This window comes from Oryzias latipes, chromosome 22 (genome assembly GCF_002234675.1).
Source record: "Oryzias latipes chromosome 22, ASM223467v1".
Lineage (NCBI taxonomy): Eukaryota > Metazoa > Chordata > Actinopteri > Beloniformes > Adrianichthyidae > Oryzias > Oryzias latipes.
In genome coordinates, this window is record NC_019880.2 from 27,309,227 (window position 1) to 27,325,754 (window position 16,528).

General features: G+C 44.7%; 1 long non-coding RNA gene across 1 annotated transcript; it reads right to left on the reverse strand.

Moving 5' to 3' along the window:
- Positions 1-14,273: 14,273 nt before the first annotated feature.
- LOC111946879 lies at positions 14,274-15,178 on the reverse strand. The gene is made up of 2 exons (XR_002872694.1): positions 14,637-15,178; positions 14,274-14,392 (listed from the first exon to the last, which is right to left on the reverse strand). It is a non-coding gene; the product is annotated as an uncharacterized LOC111946879 (long non-coding RNA).
- Positions 15,179-16,528: the final 1,350 nt, after the last annotated feature.

Sequence of the window (16,528 nt, forward strand, 5' to 3'; positions counted from 1 at the left end):
TAAAGTTGGGTTTATTGAAATTGTGAGAACTAGTGAAAATGTAAACTGCACTTATCGTGTATAAAGCCAAAAGCAACTTACTTCCAATAAACATACAGCAAATGTTCAGAGACGGGAGTTACGATCTAAGAAACCAACTGAATTTCAAAAAACAGTGCATTTGTACTAAAAAACAAAATGTGTTTATCAAATTGTGGTGTGGATTTATGGCACAGATTGGATGAAGGTTTAAAACAAAGCAAAAATGTACATGTATTAAAAAAAACCCTAGAAGAATTCACTAATAGAACTTTATAAACCCAGATATGATTAATAAAAGAAAAAAAATTCACTTTTGCACAGTTGGCATGCAGAATGTAATGTGAATGTTCTGTACATATCTGTAAATAGAAATATATCATCAGGTGTTGTAAAAAAGTGGTGGGATCAGACAAGATTCCTCTTCAATCCACTCCTTTTCAAGCACACTGTGTTGTTTTGTATGTCTATTTTAAACTACTGTGTTTACTTTTTCATTTGTGTTTGAAATAAAGAAACTGAAACTGAACATACAGTAAAAGAAACCAAAGATTTCGCAAAAAAATGAACATTTACAAGAAAAAAGAGGATATTTTCAAAGGAACACAAGGACAGCCTAAGAATTGAGTGTGGGGGGGGACCAGAGTACCTAAAGTTTTTTATTCTTTTCAAAGTTAAGGATTTACAGAAAATAAGAATTTACAAATGTACAAAGTGTGTGTCTTGGGGGAGGGCAGAGTTCCTGAAGACCCCACCCCCCCGAAAAAACTTTTTTCCCCCAGAATTAAATATTTACACAAAACAATAAGATAAATAAAAATGTAAGAATTTACAAAGTATGTGTGTGGGGGACAACTCCCAGTTTTTATTTTCACACAAGATAAAAATTTCACAGAATAGAATAAAAAAAAGTTATGCACCTATAAACTTAAACTAACTATTTCTTTTTAATTTACTATACAAAAAGACATTTAAGACACTTCCAGAATCCCCATTAAACTAAAGTGCTACTAGAAAACCCAAACATTGTGAACCTAAATATAGGTATTTTTTAATCCAAACAAACATGTCCTTACGACAAAGAAATAATAACCCACACGAAAAAAATTTCAGATTACATCACATCATCATCTAATCTCGTGTGATCATTTGGTTCACCCAATTTAGAAAATCGCTCTCACTAAAATCATCAAGAAAAGAAGTGATCAAGTCTGGTTGTTCTTCTGGGAGTAATGTCTTGATGGCAGTCCAAATGTTATTTAAAAATACCTGACTCCCTCTTTTGGTTAAATTTACTCCATCAGGTAGATAGATGTTCTGTTCAGCTGGAACCAAATTTTCATGTTCAACCACCACATCGAACAGGTCAGTATACCCCTTGATAATTGTGTTGACAGAGGTCCGGAGTTTATTCATTCTAGCAGGATTTCCAAATCCCCAATGTCTTCTTGGGATGATGAGGGATAAAGCTACATTCATTTGAGGATACTTTTCTTTTAGAACCCTCAGGTCTTCTGCCATCTGACTTGCAATCACCGTTGGAGGAATTGTTCCTAATTCCTCCCCTTCAGTATGAAAGACCAAAACTTCAGGGGGACCGTTTGCCTTAGAGATTGTTTGATGGACTGCTTTAACAATGTCCTTCCAGGCCGAGTGTTTACTTCCAATCCACTTAACATCAACCGCTGCATGCTTTGCATTGGAAATGCATTGTGAGCCAACGATCCAGACATCAGGTGCTCCTATTAAATGATGTGTTTTGGTTGTTGGTAAGCTGCCCGATGTAATGCTACATGTGTGCTCTTCCATCTCCTCAGGTTGGATCACAGTTTCTGGTGAACTGGCAAAAGGACTTTCAAAACCCAGTTAGACATTTTCATAGATTAGCTTTATCTTTTTTACTGGGGAAGGGGGTTCCTCTGAACTTCTTTTTCTCTTCAGTAAAGGCTTTATGTTGTTAGGCCAGTGTTCATCCTCAGGTGGTGACTGTGCATTTTCCGTTATCTATTTCAGACAAATCTTTCTAATTATCTTTGGTGCAGGTAAGTAGCTTTCTGAGTCTGTTTCTGAAATGTGTTTCCTTTTCAGATTACACTTTTTGTGCTTTGGCAAGGATGTCTCCATTTCCAGCTGTCTAACTGTTGCAGACAAACCATTGACAAACTCTTTTGAAGGGGTTTCTTTCTCTGGTGTTGGTACCTGCACCTTTGGAAGGATGTGTGGGACTGAGGTTGACTGAGGTTGGCCTCTTGAAAAGGTCGAATTGAGAATTTGCTCAAGCGTGTCATAGATAGAGCTTCCAAACATTTCAAATCCTTCTATGGTGAAATGTATTCCATTCGATTTAAACAGATGGCTAAATGGTATCAGTCTTGGATGCTCTATCACAAAGCCATTGAATAATTCGGCGCTGGATTTAATTTTTTTGTTGATCGTGATCCTGTCGTTATCTATTTTCTCTGTTCCCCACGTTAATGTTGGAGTTATGAAGGAATACCCAATTTTCATTCTGGGAAAAGTGCCATGCAGCCATTTCAAGTCCTTCACCATTTCACAGAGAAGATCAGACACATTTGTGTTCCCCAAGTCGTTGCTGCCAACATGGAGAATTAAAATGTCTGGTAAACTCCTTTGTTGGGAAACCTCACTTTTGAAATGATTGAAGACATCCCTCCAGCGCATGTTTACTTTTCCAATCCAATGTATTTTTGAATCGAGTCCAAAGTTTTTTCCGTAGCATTCATTTGCTGTATTTTGTGCTCCGTTGATGTAATATTCTGATCCCATGATCCAGACCGTGGGCAGTTTTCTTTCTTTACCAGAATGGCACGGTGTGTCTTTCTCTTTTACCTTTTTTGATGAAGACAGATTTTGCTGGCCAGTAAAACTGGTACCATTTCATACAGAGCTTCGTGGGAGATCCATGTTACCTGCTACAAATGGATGTTGAAGCACCTGATGAAGAGGAATACGGTTTGCAGGATCCAATAACTGCATTCTCTTGAACAGATCAATAAATTGTTCCAGCTTCATCTGTTTGGTCTCTGAACAGATTCCCGACTTCGGTTGGTGTTTACTGAAGTCATCTGCTGAAACAAACCTGACATCTTTAAGGATCCTGTTTGTATCTTCTTTTGAGGATCTGTTAAGTAATCTATTACCGTACTGCTTTTTACAGTCTGTTCAGTTCATTTTTTAAGGGAACATACACACCGTATAAACAGTCTAAGAATTTCTGTTTTCTGTCTAATCTTCTCCATCATTATTAGCTTACCAAGATGAGTGACGATGCAATCATGTTTATTTGTAAATTCCTGTTTCTTGGAAATACAGTTTGAAAATTAAGGAATTGGGTAGGCATTGTTATTTGTCACTTAATATTTCTATTTTGTCTACAGAAAAATGGCTAAACGTATGTCTAGTTTATCCAAGTGTTGTCTAGCAACACAGAAAAACCAAGTTCCTTGCCAAAAGAAGCTGCAGCATTTTGGCCCAGAATCAAAAGGTGCCATCTGTTCAACTGGTGTGTGTCAGCAGTTCAGAAATATCACCCCAACTATTGCATTCCTCTGAACAAGACATCACAGCAGCAAAAATGTTTGCCCCGAAAGATGCCTGGGACCGGACCAGTGGGGCGGTGGAAAATGCTATCTCAGCTATAGTGAATACTTTGATGTGCACGTTCATCGATTACAGCAGACTTATCTTGGCGGTTGGGGATTATTTGGACCCAGTGGGGATGTATCTTGCATAAACCAGCTGCTGAGGATAAATATGTATCATTGTGGTCTTTGAGACAATACTGGGGGCTGTCAACAACTGTCACTACCAAAGTCTACAAGTTTGCACAGGCATGAGGAGTACTTTGCAAATTAATATTGATCACAAAGTAGAATCTTGACAGTGGAATAAACTGTAATTAGACTCCTTAAGCATTGAATCATTCCTATTGGAAGAAGTCAACATACAGCAGGCCAGAGTGGGCTTCGCATTGTTCATTTTTGACTTATAGTTGATTTGCTCTTAGGCAAGTGCCACTCTGGGCTTTGACATCAGAACACAATTGTTGGGATTTACTCAAGCATGCAAAACGAGCTATTTATGCATGTATGAGATTCCCTCCGAGAATACAGTATTTCAGGGGTATTTTAGTAAATAACAGAACAGAATTTTGCAGGTTCACCGCTCCACCTCACAGAATGAACACACCAACTATTTATCATCTGTATCCTCCTGAGACTGTGTGCACAAATGGGGACAAACAGTTTAGAGAAATTTAAAATGCACTGAATGCACTAAGAGATGGTCGGTTGATGTGATAAAGACAGTGGCATTTCTACATTGAATTACCCCCCGGGTAAGACCCTTGCAGAATTTTAAGGCAAGGCAAGGCAAGGCAAGTTTATTTGTATAGCACAATTCGTACACAAAGTAATTCAAGGTGCTTCACAAAACAGAAAAATGCATTGAAATCACAATACATCATAGAAATAATCAACATAAAATTTACTTTAAAAGAAAAGAAATAATTTGAAAATTGATTTAAAAATAAAGGAAGGAAAGGAAAGAAAAGTGCAGATAGGACCTTTCAGTCATATACACGGCTAAACAGAAATGTTTTAAGTCTAGATTTGAACATGAACACAGAAGAGGCCTGTCTTACGACTTCAGGGAGGCTGTTCCAGATTTTAGCTGCAGAATATTAAAACGCTGATTCCCCTTGTTTAGTTCTGACTCTGGGAATCAACAGGAGGCCGGCCCCTGAGGTCCTCAGAGTACGAGATGGTTCATATGGCACTAACATGTCAGAGATGTACTTTGGTGCTCGGCCATGGAGAGACTTGTACACAAGCAGAGCTGCTTTGAAGTCTATTCTTTGAGGTACAGGGAGCCAGTGCAGAGACCTGAGCACAGGACTAATGTGATCATACTTCCTGGTTCTGGTCAGGACTCGAGCAGCAGCATTCTGGATGTACTGAAGCTGTTTTACAGCTCGTTTGGAGAGGCCGGTGAGCAGGCCGTTACAGTAGTCTAACCTATTGGAGACAAATGCATGAATAAGTATCTCCAGGTCTGGCTTTGACATTATGTTTTTGATTTTGGCAATGTTTTTCAGATGGTAAAATGCCGCTGATGTTACTGACTTGATATGGCTGTTAAAGTTCAGGTCAGAGTCCATGATTACCCCTAGATTTCTGACTTGATTTGAGGGTTTAAGAGACAGAGAATGAAGGTAGCTGCTGACACTTTCTTTTTGTTTCTGTGGGCCAAAAAATAATAACTTCGGTCTTGTTTGAGTTTAGCTGGAGAAAGTTGTTCTGCATCCACGCACTGATCTGTTGGAGGCAGTGGCTGCGTGAATCCACCGGCCCATATTCACCTGTTGTCAGTGACACATAGATCTGAGTATCATCTGCATAGTTGTGATAAGATATGTTATTACTGCGTATTAACTGCCCTAGTGGCAGCATGTAGAGGTTAAACAGAAGGGGTCCCAGGATTGATCCCTGGGGCACACCACAAGTCAAGGCCATGTAGTCTGAGACACACTCCCAATTTCAACAAAATATTTCCTGTCTTCTAGATAAGACTTGAGCCAACTTAGGGCAGATCCAGAGATGCCAACCCAGTCTTGGAGTCTGTGCAAAAGGATCCCATGATCAACAGTATCAAAGGCAGCGCTCAGGTCTAGCAGGATTAAGACAGAGACTTTGCCATCATCAGTGTTCAGGCGGATGTCCTTGGTTACCTTGATAAGAGCAGTTTCTGTGCTATGATGGGGTCTAAAACCTGACTGGAAAACATCAAATGAATTGTTTAATAAAAGAAAGTCAGTGAGCTGTTGGTAGACAACTTTTTCAAGGACTTTTCCTAAAAATGATTAGAGATAGGTCTGTAATTATTCAGTACAGCGGGATCAAGACCGCTCTTCTTCAGGAGGGGTTTAATGACTGCAGATTTTAAGGCCTCTGGAAATATTCCAGATTAAAGAGACATGTTAACTATTTGAGTAATTGATGGCAACACACTGTTCAGGACAGACTTTAGAAATCTAGTGGGTAGCACATTAAGGCAGCATGTAGACAAGCTCAGACGGGTGATGGTCTCTTGGACAGTTTGGTCAGTGACAGGTACAAAGTGAGTCAGCTTAGAGTGAGTAGGTGGCCGTTGGATAGTTATATGTGTTGTGGAGTTGATGGCTTTTTTAATGCCCTGAACCTTGTCATTAAAAAATACAGCAAACCCATTACATTTAGGTGTGCAAACCAGTTCTTTTGGTAGCTGGGTTGGAGGGTTAGTTAATCCGTTTACTGTTGTGAACAGGACACGAGAGTTGCTGCTGCAACTTCCAATGAATTCAGAGAAGTACCTTTCCCTTGTTCTGCATAAGATCTGGTTGTAAGCGTACAACTCCCCCTTACACATTCCATAATGAACCTTGAGTTTTGACTTGCGCCACTTTCGCTCAGCTCTGCGGCACTGTTGTTTCTGTGCCGCAGAGCACAATTCAATTTAACCTTCATAGGGGCAATGGCATCCAGAACATTCAAGATGCTAGAAGTAACAGAATTCAGCATTTCATCAACATTGGCACCAGAGACGTTTTCAGGGTTTATCATTTCTACAAACTGTGCCCTAGTGCTCTCATTTATTTGTCTCCTTTGGACAACTGCAGGGCCAGGCGGTGGTTTGGGAGCAACAGACAGGTCAAAGAATACACAGAAATGATCAGAGAGGGCGACATCAACCACACTGACATTGTAAATATTAACCCCCTTTGTGATGAGCAGGTCCAGAGTGTGCCCTCTGCTGTGGGTGGGGCAACTTACATGCTGAATTAGACCAAAGGTTTCAAGGACAGCATTGAGCTCTTTTGCATTTCTGTCATTGACATTATCAACATGAACATTAAAATCACCTGTAATGACTAGACCATCAAAGTCTGTGCACACAACTGAGAGCATTTCAGTGAAATCATCAATAAAACTTTGGCTGTGCTGAGGAGGTTTGTACATGACTATGCAGAGTAAGGGAGGAGTTTGTTTTAACTCAATCTTAAAGGACACATACTCAAATGATGAAAACACACCAAATGATAGTCTGCGGGTTGCAATATTATCTCTAAACAGTGCAGAAATGCCTCCACCCTTTTTATTTTCTCGTATTTCTGATACATGTTTGTAGTTGGGGGGAGTTGATTCGACTAGAACTGTGTTTCCTGTGTTTTTGTCAAGCCATGTTTCAGTTATAAACATAAAATCAAGATTAAAAGAAGAGATAAGATTATTGATTAAAAATGATTTGTTGCATAAAGATCTGACATTGAGTGCAGCAAGTTTGAGATTAGTTTCCTTGGGACTGGTCGAAACCTTCTTGCTGGGGATATGAACTAGATTTCTTTGATTGGACAGTCTAACTGCCCTTTTTTGCATTCTACGTGGTGCAACTACAGGTATAGCACCAGAAGGAAGCTGTTCATCACAGGGCCCCAGTTTGACATAACCTTTCCTAGGACACTGGGGGCCCGTTTCATCCTAGCTCTGGGGGATAGCACGTCTAGAGGCGCGCAGGGGAGGTCGAGTTGAGGGTAGTTTGGGTGATGGACCAGGAGGAGCAGGAGCTGGACGAGATTTGGGTGAACGACGGAGGGGGCGTGTTGGAGGGGGTTTGGATGAAGGACGTGTTGGAGGGACTTTTGGTGAAGGATAAGGAGGGGGCGCTGGAGGGGTAGGAGAGCTCCTGTGTGGTGTGAGGCTCACAGGTGTTAGGGGAGCCATCTTAATTCCTGACTTAATGAGGATATCAAAATGGCTAGGTAGGGCCATGGGTGAAAGTGGGGGGGGACGAAAAGGAAAATGTGTCTTCACTGGGAGTAGATGTAGCAGGGGGCGCCCACAGCTGGTCAGGTGGGGATATTTCTGGGGCCAAATCTGGTGGTTTTTTTATATACCTGAATTGCAATGTAGGTTATAGAATGTCACGGTTTGATGGATTTATAGAATATTTTATAAAGTAGACCCCCCCCCCCAGTACTGATCCCCATCCTTCCACCAAATGTGGGAGGGACATGCAGTTGAACTGATTGCCTCCACCCCCTCCCCTTTTTCTTCACCCATCTTTCCGGTGCCTTCTCAGCCAACAGGAACGCGTTGCAAGCTCCTGTTGGCAGGAGAGCATGGAGCTGCAGAGGGCCCCGGTTTGCTGGTTTCAGGCCATTCCAAACACTGTGATATTACAGATAATAGAGCACCATAGCGGCACAATTTTTTTGTTTTTCCAAGTGCTGAGCCAGCGCCCCCTTTGAATTTGCGCCCGGGCAACCGCCCGTACTGCCGGAACATAAAACCACTACTGGGAAAAAATGAAACAATTGTATACAGTTAACTTATTTACTCATTTAACCCTTGTGCTATCCTAGGCACTTTAACATTGGGAGTTGGGTCATCTAGACCCACTAGACAGTGCGCTGAACCTTTTTTCTTCAATGATTTGTGATCTTCACTGGTGTCCATGGATTACATGAAATCTTCCCACCTTTATCCACCTTTGTCATGGTAGGGAGAACACATCAATGCAAGGGGGGGTGTCATTTAAGATAGCACAAGGGTTAAAGTTAGTTTTTCAGCTTTGTGGCATTCATCTAAACCAGATATGAAATCACCTGATTGTAGTCAAAATACGACAATATAGAACAAAATATTTTTGGACTGTGGAAGGAACTCAGAGAAAACCCACACATGTATAGGGAAAACGTGTAAACTCAGAAAAGACCCAGGTGCTATTTGAACTGGGGCCTTCTCACTAAGGCCGCATTTACACTGCAGAATCAGGCCTCATTCATATGTGGAAATAAATCGGATACGAATCGGATACGTGCATTTGCGTGTGCCATGTAAGCAGACAAATCGGATATTCCCCAGTAAATGCGAGTCGTACGTCAGTGACGTCAACTCAGGACACCAGCAACTTAGATCACATGACTAATTAAGTTGCTTTTGTGCGCTGATTTTGCTGTTGGAGGACAGCTGGAGCCCCATCAGCGTGTTACCTTTCAGCCTCAGGCTTCGTTATTTCCGGTCCGGTCCCGGTCCGGACGCAAACGGTAACTAATCAAGCGGGACACCGTTGCTCTGGAACAGCCTAGAAGCCGTTTTATTTCTTTGCTTGGATCAAACTGTTAGTACAGCACAACGTCTGCAAACACTTCCTCATTCAAAACTCAGAGAGAGCACAGAAGCCGGCCAAGCAGTCCTCCTTTTTCCACTCCCCTCAGTAGCGCCCAAGGCAACGCCTCCTTCCGTCGCTGCATTGACTCCATGACAACCGCAGTCACACAAAAGAAACACAAGAAAAAGGGGGGGGGGGGAACAAGCTAAGCTGCTAACAAGCAGCTCTAACAGATTTCGCCATGCTAATCGTTTGCAGTTTCTCAGATCTGCGTAGCAGCACTTCCGCCTTCGGCAATCCGGCTGCCGGTCCGACGACAAAGCTAGTCCAGGGAAAGTTTCGACGAACTAAGGTGCGTCCGAAGGAGGTCCGCGGAAGGCGGAAATGCTGCTACGTAGTCCTCAGAACGTCTACGTTTGATAGTTTCAGCATTGTACAGTAAACCCTTGTTTTTCGCGGGGGTTACGTTCCAAAAAGACCCCGTGATAGGCAAAATCCGTGAAGTAGAAACCTTTATTTTTTTAAACTATTATTATAGAATTAAATACTCTATTATACATTGAAAAGAAAGAACAAACCAATTTACAGGCTCAAGCATTTGTTTCACAAATCAAAGTACTTTAGAAAACTTTTTTTCAACAAATAACTCTGTACTGTACTGTCAAATAATAATTTTAATGAATTTGAACAGAAGGCTTCAAATTGCGGAGATTAGCCCCGCCCACCGCGACCCGAGTAATTGGATTAAACGGGAGAAAATTTAAAATGGTTATTAAAAACATACAAAGTACAGACGGACAAATAGTGACTCAGGTGTATTTCAGTGCTCTACAGACTGAGCCGCTGCATCCTGACTCCAGTCTGCAGTGTTTTCTTCTGTTGAAGCCCGCGGTGCAGCTGTGTTTGTTCGGGAGAAGAACATAGAGATAGGCAGTTGTTGTCGCTCTTTTTTCTGCTTTGCAAAAAGATCCTTATACACCGACATGCCACCATCAAGAGAATTTGCACGGACGTAATGAAAATTTGGCAAGCTGTTTTACGTACCTGTACATATTAAACTGCAACGTTATTGACGCACAGGTAGAGAAGAAGCGGAGTGACTTTTTTAGCCAATCAGAATGCAGAACACAATGCATGATGCAAATCCATGAAGTAGCGAAACCGTGAAAAGTAAACCGCGTTATAGCGAGGGATCACTGTATAGTGTAAATGCAAAAATCGGATACAGGTCACTTTCAAAAGATGATGTAAGCGGGTTGTCAGAAAAATCGGATATAGTCAGAAAATCGGATTTGGGCATCAAGACCTGCAGTGGAAATGCAGCCTAAGTGCCAAGTATTACAATACCATGCAGAACTTTGTGCACATAATAAATATTAATGTCAGGACCAGGTCTTGAGGACCAACAAAATATGACAGACCCAGGAGTAAGAACTTCAGAGTTTATTTGAGGACCAGAGCAGGCAGGATGATGGCTGAAACTTGACACCAGAGGGAGCTGAGGCAGACTTGTGGGTGATGAGGAATGAGAGGAGGGGAACGGAGCAGAGTCCAGAGCCGGTCTAGGAATGAGGAAGTCCGTGAACACAGAGTTTTGTAGATGAGGAATGTCTTACTGCTTGGTATCTTGAGAGAGGACTTGGCAGTGAGAAACTGGAGGTCGCAGGCAGGTAGGTTGATTGTTGGATGCTTGAGGCAGGCAGGCAGGCAGGCAGGCAGGCAATCTGAGAGCGTGGAGCAAAAAGCAGGCTTGCAGACAGACTGAAACCACAAAGCATGAGTAAGCTGGGAATCAGGCAGAAGACTTGACGTTCCAGCAGTGAGTGGAGCTGCATGGCAGCAATATATACTCAAGTGAACAGGTGGAGTGAATCAGAGGTGACGAGCAGCAGCTGGGGGGGGCAGGGACATGCTGCTGCTGTCATGACAGTACCTCCTCTTCAACGACCGGCTCCAGACGGTCGTGCGGGTTGATCAGGATGGTCCCTATGGAACCCCGCGATCATGGTGGGGTCGAGAACAAACCGAGCAGGGACCCAGGAACGTTCCTCCGGGCCATAGCCCTCCCAATCCACCAGGTACTGCAAACCCCTTCCACGACGACGAGAACGGAGCAGCCGTCTCACGGTGTAGGCAGGACCCCCGTCGATGTACCGAGCTGGAGGCGGGGCATTGGCAGAGGGAACAAGGGGACTGGTCCTAACCGGCTTCACCTTGGAGACATGGAAAGTGGGATGTATGCGGAGGGGTCTGGGCAGGCGTAGACGAACAGCAACTGGGTTGACCACCTTGGAGATAGGGAAGGGTCCAACAAACCGCGGCGCCAGCTTCCTGTTCTCCAGACGGAGGGGGAGATTAGCAGTAGAAAGCCATACTTTTTGGCCCACCTGATAGGAAGGAGCTGCAACTCTTCGTCTATTGGCAGCAGTACGGTAGGTCTCCACAGTCCTCAGGAGAGTCTGCCGGGCCCTGCGCCTGCTGACATCTCCGGACAGAAGCGTAGAGACCTCACCCTCCTGGGAGGCAAACAGAGGGGGCTGGTACCCATACACCACCTTGAAGGGAGACAACCCTGTGGCAGATGAAGGAAGAGTGTTATGGGCGTATTCCGCCCAGATGAGGTTACGGGACCATGAAGCCGGCTCTCGGGTGCAGAGGAGGCGGAGGCTAGTCTCCAACTGCTGGTTAAGCCGTTCAGATTGGCCGTTAGACTGTGGATGGAAGCCAGAAGATAAACTCACAGACACTCCCAGTAGGCGACAGAACTCTGCCCAGAACTTGGCTGTAAATTGGGGACCTCTGTCCGAGACGATATCCCTGGGAATGCCGTGGATGCGAAATACATGGTTGAGAAGGGCCTCAGCAGTCTCCTTAGCTGTAGGGAGTTTAGGAAGAGCAATGAAGTGCACCATCTTTGAAAACCGATCCACCACGGTTAGGATAACAGTCTTCCCGTCAGATGGTGGAAGCCCTGTGACGAAATCCAAAGAGATGTGGGACCAGGGTCTTCCAGGGACTGACAGCGGTTGTAGCAACCCAGCGGGAGGGGGATGTAGAAGCTTTGACTTGAGCACACTCTGTACAAGCAGAGACATCTTCAGTGATGTCTTTTCTCATGCTTGGCCACCAAAACCTCTGTCGGATAATAGCAAAAGTTCTCCTCTGACCAGGATGGCAAAACATGCGGGATGAATGGAACCATTGTATTACCTTTGCTCTGAGGTTATCTGAAACATAAATACATTCTGTGGGACAGGCTGACGGAGACTGGGATCCCTGATTAGCAGATCGTACCTCCTCCTCAATATCAGTATTTATTATTGCTAGTCGAGCAGAAACTGGCAAGATGAATTCCGGAGTCTCCTCCCGTGATGGGCAGGCATCCCTTCGGGATAGTGCGTCAGCCTTCGTGTTCAGAGAGCCTGGTCTATAGGAAAGAGAGAAATCAAACCGGTTAAAAAACAAAGCCCAGCGGGCTTGGCGGGAGTTAACTCTCTTGGCTGTTCTCAAGTACTCCAGATTCTTGTGATCTGTGAACACGACGAAAGGAGTTTCAGACCCTTCTAGCCAATGACGCCATTCCTCCAGGGCGTCCTTGATGGCCAGCAACTCTCTATCCCCGACGTCATAGTTCTTCTCAGCACTAGACAAGCGGCGGGAAAAGAAAGCGCACGGGTGGACCTTATTGTCCTGGCTCCGCTGAGAGAGGATGGCGCCAATCCCTGTGTCTGAAGCGTCTACTTCTACAATAAACTGCCTACCCGGGTCAGGTGTAATCAGAACAGGAGCTGAAGTAAAACGGTACTTTAATTCCTGAAAGGCAGACTCCGCTTCCTGGTTCCAGGAAAATGTCCTTTTGCATGAAGTCAAAGCATTTAAGGGTGAAGCAATCTTACTGTAGTTCTTAATGAAGCGCCGGTAGAAGTTAGCAAATCCAAGAAACCGTTGAAGTTGTTTACGGTTCTCGGGTTTCGGCCACTCCAATACTGCCTGCACCTTTTTAGGATCCATCTTGACCCTCCCCTCTGAGATGACCAGCCCCAGGAACGAGGTAGTAGTGACATGAAACTCACACTTCTCTGCTTTGACATAAAGTTGGTTTTGTAGTAGTCTGAGAAGGACCTTGCGTACATGTTGGACATGCTCAGTCTTAGAACGTGAGAAGATCAGTATGTCATCCAGATAAACGAATACGAAGTGGTTAATCATGTCTCCCAATACATCATTAACAAGGTTTTGAAAAACAGCCGGGGCATTAGTTAAGCCAAATGGCATGACCTGATATTCAAAGTGGCCTGAAGGCGTGTTGAAAGCTGTTTTCCACTCATCCCCTGCCTTGATCCGGACCAGATGGTAGGCGTTGCGTAGATCCAACTTGGTGAAAATACTGGCACCCTGGAGAAGTTCAAAGGCAGATGACATTAGGGGCAGAGGATAGCGGTTACGGATAGTGATCTCATTGAGCCCTCTGTAATCAATACATGGTCTCAGGCCCCCGTCTTTCTTCTTGACAAAGAAAAAACCAGCCCCAGCAGGAGAGGAAGACGGCCTTATGAGTCCAGCAGCCAGCGACTCCTTGATGTAAGTGTCCATGGCTAGCCTTTCAGGAGCCGAGAGCGAGTATACATGGCCTCGGGGAGGTGATGTGGTAAATGGTAAATGGCGTATACTTATATAGCGCCTTTCTTCCTACAAGGACAAAGCGCTTTACAGTCACAGACCCATTCACCCAGTCACACACACATTCACTCACACATTCACACACTGGTGGTCGCTCCGCTGCCAAACACAGGCGCCCGCCTACCACCAGAGGCAAGGTGGGGTTCAGTGTCTTGCCCAAGGACACTTCGACTCATGGGCGTGCAAGGCGGGAATCGAACCTGCAACCTTACGATCATGGGACGACCGCCCTACCGCTGCACCACGGCCGCCCCGGTGCCTGGTAGAAGTTCAATGGAGCAGTCATATGGACGATGAGGGGGTAGAGCAGAGGCTTTTAACTTGTTGAATACTTCTTTAAGGTCATGATAAACAGCAGGTACTTTGGTGAGATCTGGGTATTTGTCACCTGTGGTCCTGTTACGATCTGAGGACGGTGGTGTTTCCATAGCGCCTAGACAGTTATTGTAGCAGCCAGTATCCCAAGTCAGGATCCGACCTGACCGCCAATCAACCTGCGGATTGTGTTGTTGCAACCAGGACAGACCTAAAATTACATTAATGTCAGTATTTTTGAGAACATGAAATCTGATAAACTCAAAATGATTGTCCATTTGCATCTTCAATGGTTCAGTAACCAGATGACTGTTGGTTATGACGTGGCCATCAATGGCTTTGACACTCAAATGCTTCTGCTGAGGGAAAATGTTGACACCCCACTTGTTAACAATTTCCTCTGACATGAAATTACTGTCTGCCCCAGAGTCAATTAGTACAGTTTCTGAGTGTACCTGATTCCGGACATGAAACATGGCTTTAGTCCTTGGGTTAGGTTGGAAGGAGGATGATAGAGAAAGGCTCACACACGTCTCCTTCTTCCGTGTGGAGCCAGACCTTTTACTGGACAGTTCTCAATACGGTGATCGGGAGCATCACAGTAGAAACAAAGATTCTGCTGGAATCGACGGTCCCTCTCCTCCTTGGAGAGCTGTGTGCGACCCAACTGCATAGGCTCCTCTGTGTTGGATCCTGAAGTCGAAGAAGGCCTAGGACTGAAACGTGACCGGGGTTCATGATAAATTCTAGGGTTAAGTGCATTGTGTCTCTCCCTTCCTCTCTCCTGAATGCGTCTGTCAATGCGGGCTGCCAGTGACATCAAATCATTGATCCGTCTTGGGAGTTCCCGTGCTGCCAATTCATCCTTAACGCAATCCGCCAGTCCCTCATAAAACATGTCATAGAGGGCCTCCTCATTCCATGCACTATTACACGCTATGGTTCGAAAGCGTATAATGTAATCGTCAACAGTCTCTTTACCTTGACGTATCTTTGTAAGTTGGCATGTTGCCTCCCGATAGGGTTTCACAGGGTCGAAAATTGCCTTGAGTTCCTCTGAAAACTGTCTGTAAGAAGAACAGATGACAGAATCCCGAGCCCACTCAGCGGTAGCCCATTGAGCTGCTCGACCAGTTAACAGTGAAATAACATAGGCAACCTTTGATCTTTCAGAAGAGAAGGCAGATTCCTGTAGCGAGAAATTTATCTCACATTGGCAGAGGAAGGTTCTACATGATGCAGGATGTCCGTCATATTTATCAGGAGGATTAATCTTGATTTCATTAACAGGTTGCACAGTGATAGAAGGAGGAGCTCTTAGGGAGATGCTCATGGCAGAGAGTCTTTCAGTAATTTCATGCAGGCTGGATGTAAATTCAGCCATCCGCATGTCATAATTATTAAAAGCTCCTTCTACCTGAGCCTGGAACTCCTGGGCCGTCTTTGGGTCCATGTTTGGCTGGAACGTACTGTCAGGACCAGGTCTTGAGGACCAACAAAATATGACAGACCCAGGAGTAAGAACTTCAGAGTTTATTTGAGGACCAGAGCAGGCAGGATGATGGCTGAAACTTGACACCAGAGGGAGCTGAGGCAGACTTGTGGGTGATGAGGAATGAGAGGAGGGGAACGGAGCAGAGTCCAGAGCCGGTCTAGGAATGAGGAAGTCCGTGAACACAGAGTTTTGTAGATGAGGAATGTCTTACTGCTTGGTATCTTGAGAGAGGACTTGGCAGTGAGAAACTGGAGGTCGCAGGCAGGTAGGTTGATTGTTGGATGCTTGAGGCAGGCAGGCAGGCAGGCAGGCAGGCAGGCAGGCAGGCAGGCAGGCAGGCAGGCAGGCAGGCAGGCAGGCAGGCAGGCAGGCAGGCAGGCAGGCAGGCAGGCAGGCAGGCAGGCAGGCAGGCAGGCAGGCAGGCAGGCAGGCAGGCAGGCAGGCAGGCAATCTGAGAGCGTGGAGCAAAAAGCAGGCTTGCAGACAGACTGAAACCACAAAGCATGAGTAAGCTGGGAATCAGGCAGAAGACTTGACGTTCCAGCAGTGAGTGGAGCTGCATGGCAGCAATATATACTCAAGTGAACAGGTGGAGTGAATCAGAGGTGACGAGCAGCAGCTGGGGGGGGCAGGGCAGCTGCTGTCATGACAATTAAAGGTCAAGAAACAAAAAACATTTTTAAAAAGTTATTTTTAGACCATGCCGCAAATATGTTTATCCGTGCAGTAACAATGAACACTTTAACAGTACAACTGAGGGAATGGAAACGATCTTAACTGCCCTACTTATGTTGTAAACCAGGGGTGCGCAGACTTTTTCGGGATGTGAGCTACTTGTGAGACAACAAGCTC